Source organism: Nuphar pumila, chromosome 9, assembly GCF_984573655.1.
Source record: "Nuphar pumila chromosome 9, dmNupPumi1.hap1.1, whole genome shotgun sequence".
Taxonomy (NCBI): domain Eukaryota; kingdom Viridiplantae; phylum Streptophyta; class Magnoliopsida; order Nymphaeales; family Nymphaeaceae; genus Nuphar; species Nuphar pumila.
The window spans coordinates 29,824,768-29,833,871 of NC_143257.1; positions in this window are offsets into that span (position 1 = coordinate 29,824,768).

The following is a 9,104-nucleotide window of genomic DNA, read 5'->3' on the forward strand; positions in this document are numbered from 1 at the left end:
CGGTGTCATGGGGATGCAATAAATCATGCAAAATATGTTGTCATGCAAATGCTAGAAGGTTGATGTTTCATTTAACATGAACATGCATATTTGACAAGTTTGTTCACGTGCACACACACGCAAGGGAGTATGTTTGACACAAATCCATGTGCGATTATGCAGGATCTCACTTAGCAAAGATGCATATGCCTTTAGAAAGCACATGCTTATGAATAGTCTATTTGCATATTGATAAGGCATTGCATGTGTGTATGTGTATATAAAATATGTGATTTTTTGTTATTGCTTTGGTTTTGGTGTGGGATACATCGATGGCCTAAATAGACCATCACTGGTTTGGAGAGTCGTGAGCTGGGTTGCCTTTCATATATGTTTAATTGCATCACCTAAACCACACAGGTTGGTACTGCACACTACTACACTATTCTTGTTGTCCTCATTGGCTGGAGTCCCGTAAGGGTCCTCGCAGGGGTGGATGCGAGCTTTACCTTTAGTTTTACATTTGGTGTTGCAAAACTTAAAGAATTAACTTTTAATAAAATATGATAATTAAGAACAGTGTAATATACGTTTTTGGATCTCCCATCTGGATTATGAGATCTTAGAGATCTGGTCTTGGAGAGACTGTGGGGATACAAAAACTCTATGGGCTTTACTTTTATCCTCTGAACCCAATATTGAGGTTCCTTCTCCTGGCTACGGTTTTAGGGAGAGTCTGTCACTTGACCTAAGGGTGGTGTGTTCGATACAGCTGTTGTTTTGGTATACCAAAGAAGTAGCACTTGTGGGCGTGGGTTGTCCCTAGTGTCCCCGACATTAGATGTGGAGGTCTAATGTTCTGATGGATGGTTCTGTTTTCTGATATCAGTCGAGGGCTAAGTTTGAAACCAAGTAACTAAATTACAACTTGTGTGCTAAGCTACCCTGAGAACCTAACTTGACCTTGGAGACTGTACTTATTTGGTGTATCCGTGGGCAATGGTAATTAAAAAGAGGAACTTAAAGTTATGTGCATTTAATAGGGCATGCATATAAAAAAGAGAACTTAAATGAAATATAATAAGATGATTCATTCATTATACATAAGTCATACATTTTTCTGCTATGCATTAGATCATGCATATTCTAATTGTTCCCTCAATCATTACATGATGGTGAGTGTATGATGTTTATTTCCTAATGCCTGTTAAAGGTTTGTTTTGAAATTCCACTAGAGGGGGGGGTGAATAGTGAAATTTGTTTCAGATCGATAATATAAAAAATAAGACAATTAGACACAACACAATAAACACAAGATTTATATTGGTTCGGCTGAGTTACTGACCTACATTCAGTCTAAAACACTTGAGCCTTTCACTATAAAATCTGTGTTACGAGATAAATAGTACAACACCCTCTTCCTCAGAGGTCTACTTCTCTCAACAGAGAAGGAAACCACCATCTTTCTCAGAGGTCTATTTCTCTCAACAGAGAAGAAAACAACATATAATAGAAAGTTACAACACTTTCCTATAGAACCTTCAGAATGATATGCAGAGTATGAATGCATGTATGAAGATTCTCTCAGAATGTTCTCTATTTTGAAAATAAGCAGAATAATCTTTCAGGAGAACAAAATATTCTTTTTCTCTTTTTCTTCACACACTTGATTCTTTTGTCAGAGAGCTTTTCTTGTCTTTTTCTTTCTTTTTCTAAGCTCTTTTTCAGTGTGTCGAGTAGGAATGTTTCTCTTTGAAAGCTCACATGTGTATGTTGTGAAATATTATTTTGTCTATATATATATAGACCTTAAAAAAGTAGTTGTTGCTTTTTGAAATGCTTTGAAATAATTGTCCTTTTGTGATGTGAGATGCCAAGACATCTCAAAAACAACTTTTGTAAGAAAGATGTGAAATAATGTGTGTACTATATATTGCTTTTTCAAAAATTGTCATTCCATAAATTAAATATTTGTTAAGTAATAAATGTTTGGTGTATTTAAATAATGATAGTTTCTTCAAGTCGTCATTTATAAATTAAGTGTTTTGAGGTAGTGTAATTAAAAATGAGATTTAATTTGTAATGGGTCTTTTCTCAAATAAATGTTTTGTAGTACATGGAACATTGAAGTATTTAGAAATGTAATTTATATTGTAATTTGTCTTTACTCAATTAAATAATTTATAGTACATTAATTATTTTATTACAAATCATCATTTCTTTGTTTAAATGTATGAGTACAATACATGCTTGTTTAGTACATTATTTTATAAATGATCATTTCTTGATTAAATGCTTTTGAAGTACTATTTAATGTTTACTAAAAGAATGATGACTTCAAATGTAAGTCATCACTTTTTAAGTGAGTGTTTTTGAAATTATATTTAATGCTTAAAGAAATAAATGGTCATTTCGTAAATTAATAAAATAATATTGATTTTCTCAAATCATCATTTCTAAAATGAATGATTTGATGTTCAATAAATGCTTGAGTAATACTTTTATTACAAATAGTCATTTCTCAAATAAATAATTGTGTATTATGAACCAAAATTTCTTACGTAAATATTTGTGTATTATGAACCAATGCCTTTTGTCTTTTCTTACCTAAATGCTTTTGAAATCACGAGCTTTTATATCTTGTCAAAATGTCTTTTTCATAAATGTTTGTAATTAATGCTTTTGAAATCATGAGCTTTTATATCTTGTCAAAATGTCTTTTTCATAAATATTTGTAGAAAGTATAATGATTTGTTTCAAAAAGGTGTTTTTGAAATATTACAATATACATAATGTATCTTTTTATGAAAGCTTGACTTTTTGTATATAAATGGCTTGTATGATTTTAAAGCATATAGTCTAATATGAAATATGCATGGTTCTGAAGGTTCTGTTATATATGACTCTAAAGAAGAAAAAAAATCTTCATCTTGAAGTAGTCGATCTTCTTGGATAATCTTTAATGCATCTCTTTGGCTCATTAAGCTTTTTCTTCAAAGTAGTATGATTGCATCAAATTGTTGCACTTGATCAAGTTGTCTTCACTCTTCTTAAGTGAAATAACCTTGCATCAAATACACGTTAAATACATAGCACATCATATCCAGTCATAATATAACATATCCAGTTTCAAATATGAAAGCATATCATATTTATCATATCTTATGAAGCATAGCATTTTTATCATGTATCATATATATGCATCATGAAAGCATATCATATTTATCATGTATCATTAAAACATTGTTTCTCAACATTCTCTTCCTTTTTTATGATGACAATATATGCTCCCTTTATCAATAAGCCATATATATTATGATGATTTAAATATGATATCAAATACAAAAGATGCATTTCTTTAAAAAAAATAACAGTCATAAATAAAAAAATCATAATAATAAATAGTGTGTGTATCGTTTTTCTCCTACATAGGAGAGGTCATATGTTTTCTCTCTCCCTTTGTCATTGACAAAAAGGAGGGATCAGAGTAGGTAAGTTAAATATTACAGACCAATGAAAAAAAATTCAGTCTAAAGAGGATGAAGAACGTAGTTTCTTGAGGATGACTTTTTGTTCGGTCTTGAAGGACTGAAATATGAACAAAATCTTATAGAGAGATTTCTAGATCAAAGGAGGAAAAATCTTCAAAGGAGATTAACCTTCCGGGTTGAATTTGGAGAGAACTTACAAAGTTGTAATGTTGGATGAGATCCGGATATCGTAGTTCATAAGAATCAATGATATCAAAATCATTGAGGTAAGGTTTTGATGAAGATGAGGCCATTTGAAAAATTTAAGAAGTGGATAACGAAGAATAAGTGTGATACCAAGAGATAGGGAATGCAACAGATAAAAACTTGTGAAGGTACGAAGGATTTTTCAAGTGATATAGGTACGAATGCATGAGTTCATTAAATAGAGAAGGTTTGGTTATTTCTTTAATGAAAAGAAATGAAGCTAGTGAATGCATGGTCAGATCAAGTTTTTGGAAGGTAGTTTAATGTGATATTGAGTATATGTAGGGTGATCCACAAGATAGAGGCAAACGAGAGAACACAAGAGTGATTTGAATTCGTGTGAGAATATAATGTAAAGGAAATTCGATATGGGAGAGTCCATTGTTTTAGAGATAAAATAAAGAAAGAGACATGGTTTTGAGATAAAGTGACAACAACAATATAATTTACGTGTGAGAATAAGGACATAAGGTCCAATTTAGGACAAGCTCTCTATGAATAATTGATAAGCATAGACAAGACATAAAGGAAGGATGAATAGTGACAAAAAAATGAACCACTGATTTGAAAGAATCCGATCATAGGAGATTTGAGACATAATAATTTTTGAAAAGAGCAAGGACCAAAAAAAGTGGCGTGAAAAGGTATTTTGAAATAAAGTATTATTTGAATGTACGAATGATATAAAGTGAGTGACATGGGTGATATGATAGTGTGAATAAAAAAATGTTCAATAATGACCTAATAAAACAAATAACAAGTTGGTATTTTAAAATACAAGACATGGGTCAAAATATTTGATTTGAGGCAACATAAAGGAGATAGGCTCAATTTTCGTAAAGGAGGTTTTGAAAAAAAGACAAAAGTAATTAAAGAGAGTTATGAGATGAATGACATGAAGGAATGTCATGATAGCTTATTTAATGTAAATAGTTTTTATGGATATGCGTGAAAGGAGATAGGACATGTGGTAATCATGTGATGTGTACTTGAAAGATGTGAATGACATAAAGAATTTATCATGATTAATGTGTTTTAATATTTATATCTTTTATACTCATACATGAATATGAAGACATATTTTGACTTTGAATAGAGTTAAGAGAGAGATCAAAAATGGCGTGTAAACATGATGAGACATAAAAGAGAAAAATGTATTTTATTTTTTTTAAAAAATGGTAAGAAAAGATAAAGTAAATTTTGAAAAGTAGCTTTGAAAAACTGTAGTATGCATGAATGATAAACTATACAATAGTACAAACTAGTAATGTGAAAAAAAATCATATGATATTACAAAGTTTTAACTGAGTAAAAATATAATTAAGTGTGATAAGTTAATTTATATGTCACTCAGTTTACAGATTCCTAATTCTCTTCTAATTCGTATAAAGTCTTCATGTTTTAAAGGTTTAGTGAAAATGTTTGCTAATTATTGATTAGTGGGTATAAATTCAAGTTTAATTATGTTGTTTAAGACTTGTTCTCTTAAAAAGTGTTGAATTTGTATGTGCTTTGTATGTGAGTGAAGAATAAGATTTTTGGATAAATTAATTGCACTTGTATTATCACATAAAATAGTTGTATTTTCGAATTTTAAACCAAAATCATTTAAGGTTTGTTTCATCCAGATGACTTGTGTACATGCCAGGCTTGCAGAAATATATTCAGCTTCAGTAGTTGATAATGATACACAGTTTTGTTTCGTATTGAACCATGAAACTAGTGAGTGCCCTAGCATATGACATGTTCCACTTGTGTTTTTTCTATCAGATTTACTACCAGCAAAATCAGCATCACTGTATGAGATTAAATTAAATATAAATGATTTTGAATAAAATAACCCAAAATCAACGGTTCCTTTTAGATATCTCATTATTATTTTTACATTTTTAAGATGTGATTCTTTCAGATTTGATTGAAATCTAGCACACAAGCAAACACTGAACATAATATCTGGACGGCTAGCAGTTAAATATAGTAGTGATCCTATCATACATCTGAATAATTTTGTATCAATAGTCTTACCATCTTTATCTTTGTCCAATGCAGTGATTGTGCTCATAAGTGTATTCTTTGAAGCAGTTGAGTTCATGTTGAACATCTTTAGAAGTTCATGAGCATATTTTGACTGATTGATGAAGACTCCATCCTTGGTTTGCTTAATATGCAGTCCAAGAAAGTAGGTGAGTCCTCTCATTATACTCATTTCAAATTCTTTCTACATAGACTTAGAAAAATCTTGACAAAGACCATTGTTAGTAGATCCAAAGATGATATCGTCCACATATATTTGAACGATTAAGGTATGAGCATCCACTATTTTTATAAATAAAGTTGAGTATGCTTTGCCTACAGAAAATCCAGTTTTTAATAAAAAAGTTTAAGTCTATCGTATCAAGCACGAGGTGCTTGTTTTAATCCATATAAAGTATGTTTTAGTTTAAAAACATGATCGGAAAATTGTTTATTTTCAAAACCTGAAGGTTGTTTTACATATACTTTTTCATTTACAAAACCATTTAGAAAAGCACTTTTAACATCTATTTGATATAGTTTAAAATCCATATAGCTTGCATATGCCAAAAACATTCTTATGGATTCAAGTCTAGCAACAGGAGAAAATGTTTCATCAAAGTCAATACCTTCCTTCTGATTGTATCCTTGAGCCACTAGCCTTCCCTTGTTTCTTATAACATTACCTGATTCATCCAACTTGTTTCTGAAGATCCATCTTGTCCCAATGATTTGATGGTCTTTTGGTTTTGGTACAAGATCTCACACATCATTTCTTTTGAACTGGTTAAGTTCTTCAGTCATTGCTAGCATCCAGAACTCATCTATGATGGCTTCATCAATCTTTTTAGGTTCAAGTTGAGAAATGAAAGTCATATTTGCAATACGTTCCAACTGAGTTCTTGTTTGAATCCCCTTGGTCAGGTCTCCCAAAATCTGCTTTTGAGGATGATCTCTGATTTCAACAAATATTCTTTGATGATCATCTTCATTAGATTCAGTTGTGTTATCTAAAAGAAAATATGTACTTTCAAGATCATCATCATCATTAGTCTTATTATGAACAGATTGACCAATAGATTCATTAAAACTAACTTGCATAGATACTTCAATAGTATTAGTACTCTTATTAAAAACTCTATATGCTTTAGTATGACTTGAATATCCTAAGAATATGCCTTCAACAGATTTAACATCAAATTTATCAAGGCTATCTTTTGTGTTCAGGATAAAGCATTTACACCCAAAGACTTTAAAGTAGTCTATTCTTGGAGTTCTGTCATAGAATAATTCATAGGGAGTTTTATTCAATAAAGGTCTAATAAGTACTCTATTTGAAATATAACATGCAGTATTAACAACTTCAGCCCAAAAATATTTAGCAAGATTGTTATGTTAAAGCATAGTTACAAAAATATCATTATCAAATTCTCCTCCATGGTCACTACGAATTTTAACAATTGTAGAGGATTTTTTATTTTGTAATTTTTTGCATAAAATTTCAAATTCACAAAACGTGTCACTTTTATTTTTTAAAAATATTACCCAAGTGAATCTTGAGTAATCATCAATAATTACAAAAGCATATCTATTATGATTGAGACTAGCTATCCTAGAAGGACAAAAAAGATCCAGGTGGAGAAGCTCTAAAGGTCTTTTACTTGACACAACATTTTTTTATTTCAAAGATGATTTTGACAATTTTCCTAATTGACAAGCATCACAAAAATATTATTTTTTAAATGGTATTTTAGGTAACCCATGAACCAAGTTATTTTTAGCCAGTTTAGAGATATATTTAAAGTTAACATGTCCCATTCTCATATGTCATAAATTTTGAGAGTCATTATTTGCTATGAGACAATGTTCAGAGATATTATCTAAGTATAATTCATATACATTATTTTTTCTTATACCTTTTAAAACAATATTTTTGTTTGTGTCCACTGTGAGGCATGCATCATGTTTAAAACTGACATTATATCCTATGTCACACATTTGACTGATGCTTAAGAGATTGTGTTTTAAACCTTTAACAAGGAAAACGTCTTTAATAAGAGGTTTATCGATATTACCAATATTGTCAATACCAATTATTAAACTTTTGTTGTTATCTCCAAAGGTGACGGTTCCTCCTTCTTTATGATGAAGAACAACAAAAAGGTCTGGATGTCCTGTTATATGTTTTGAACATCTACTGTTTAATATCCATCTGTTCTTCTTTTTCAATGCTTACAATAAATCAAGTAAAAACTCTTTTTGGTACCCGATCGGGTCCCTTTTTGTTAAAATTTGGAACCCATATCCATTTTGATTTGGGTTTATCTATAATCTTAGAGGAGTACATGGAATTAAAATTGAAATTATAAAACTCCTATTTAGGTTCAGCAGAACCTTTGACAAAAGTGGTCTTTTGATTCGTACAAGAAGGTTTACTAAAATGAGAGTAACCAATACCATTCTTGTAAAAAGAGAATTTTTGAGAGGATAGGAGTTTGTCCAGGTTCTCTTTTCCTTTGGTAAACTTGAAAATCGTTTTCATAAGGTTTTCAGGTTTACCTTTTAATTTTGAAATTTCTACTTGAAGATTTTTAGTCTAGATCTTTAGCGTGAAGATAACAACCGCTAACTCCAAGTCATGTGTGGGGTAGTTCTTGTGCGCCTTTAGCTGTCGAGAACCGTACGTGATAACCTTTTCATGTTGCATCAAGACATAACCCAGTCCGGTTCTTGAAGCATTGTTGTACACTACTAACCCGCCCGTCCTAGAAGGCAAAGACAACACTGGGGCTGAGGTCAACCTCCTCTTCAGCTCTTAGAAGCTCTCTTTACACTGAGGTGACTAAACAAACTTCACCCCTTTCTGCAACAATCGAGTCATAGGGGCAACTATACGCGAAAAGTCGTGTATGAATCAACAGTAGTAGCCTGCCAATCCCCAAAAAATCCTAATTTTTGAAACCGTCTTCGGCTGCTCCCAAAACAACACTGCCTTCACCTTAGCTGGATCAACCTCAACGCCCTTCTCTGACATCACGTAGCTGAGGAACATCATCCTGTCAAGCCAAAACTCACACTTTGAGAACTTAGCATACATCTTATGTTCTCTCAGTGTCTACAATATGATCTGAAGATGCTCTCGGTGCTCCTCCATGCTCTCAGAATAGATCAGAATATCATCAATAAACACGATGACAAACGAATCCAACGACAAACTCAAAACGCAATTCATCAAGTTCATAAATGTTGTAGGGGTATTTGTGAGTATGAAAGACATCATCAAGAACTCGTAGTGCTCATATCTGGACCTGAATGTAGTCTTCAGAACATCTTCTACCTAAATCTACAACTGATGGTACCTAGAACGAAGATCGA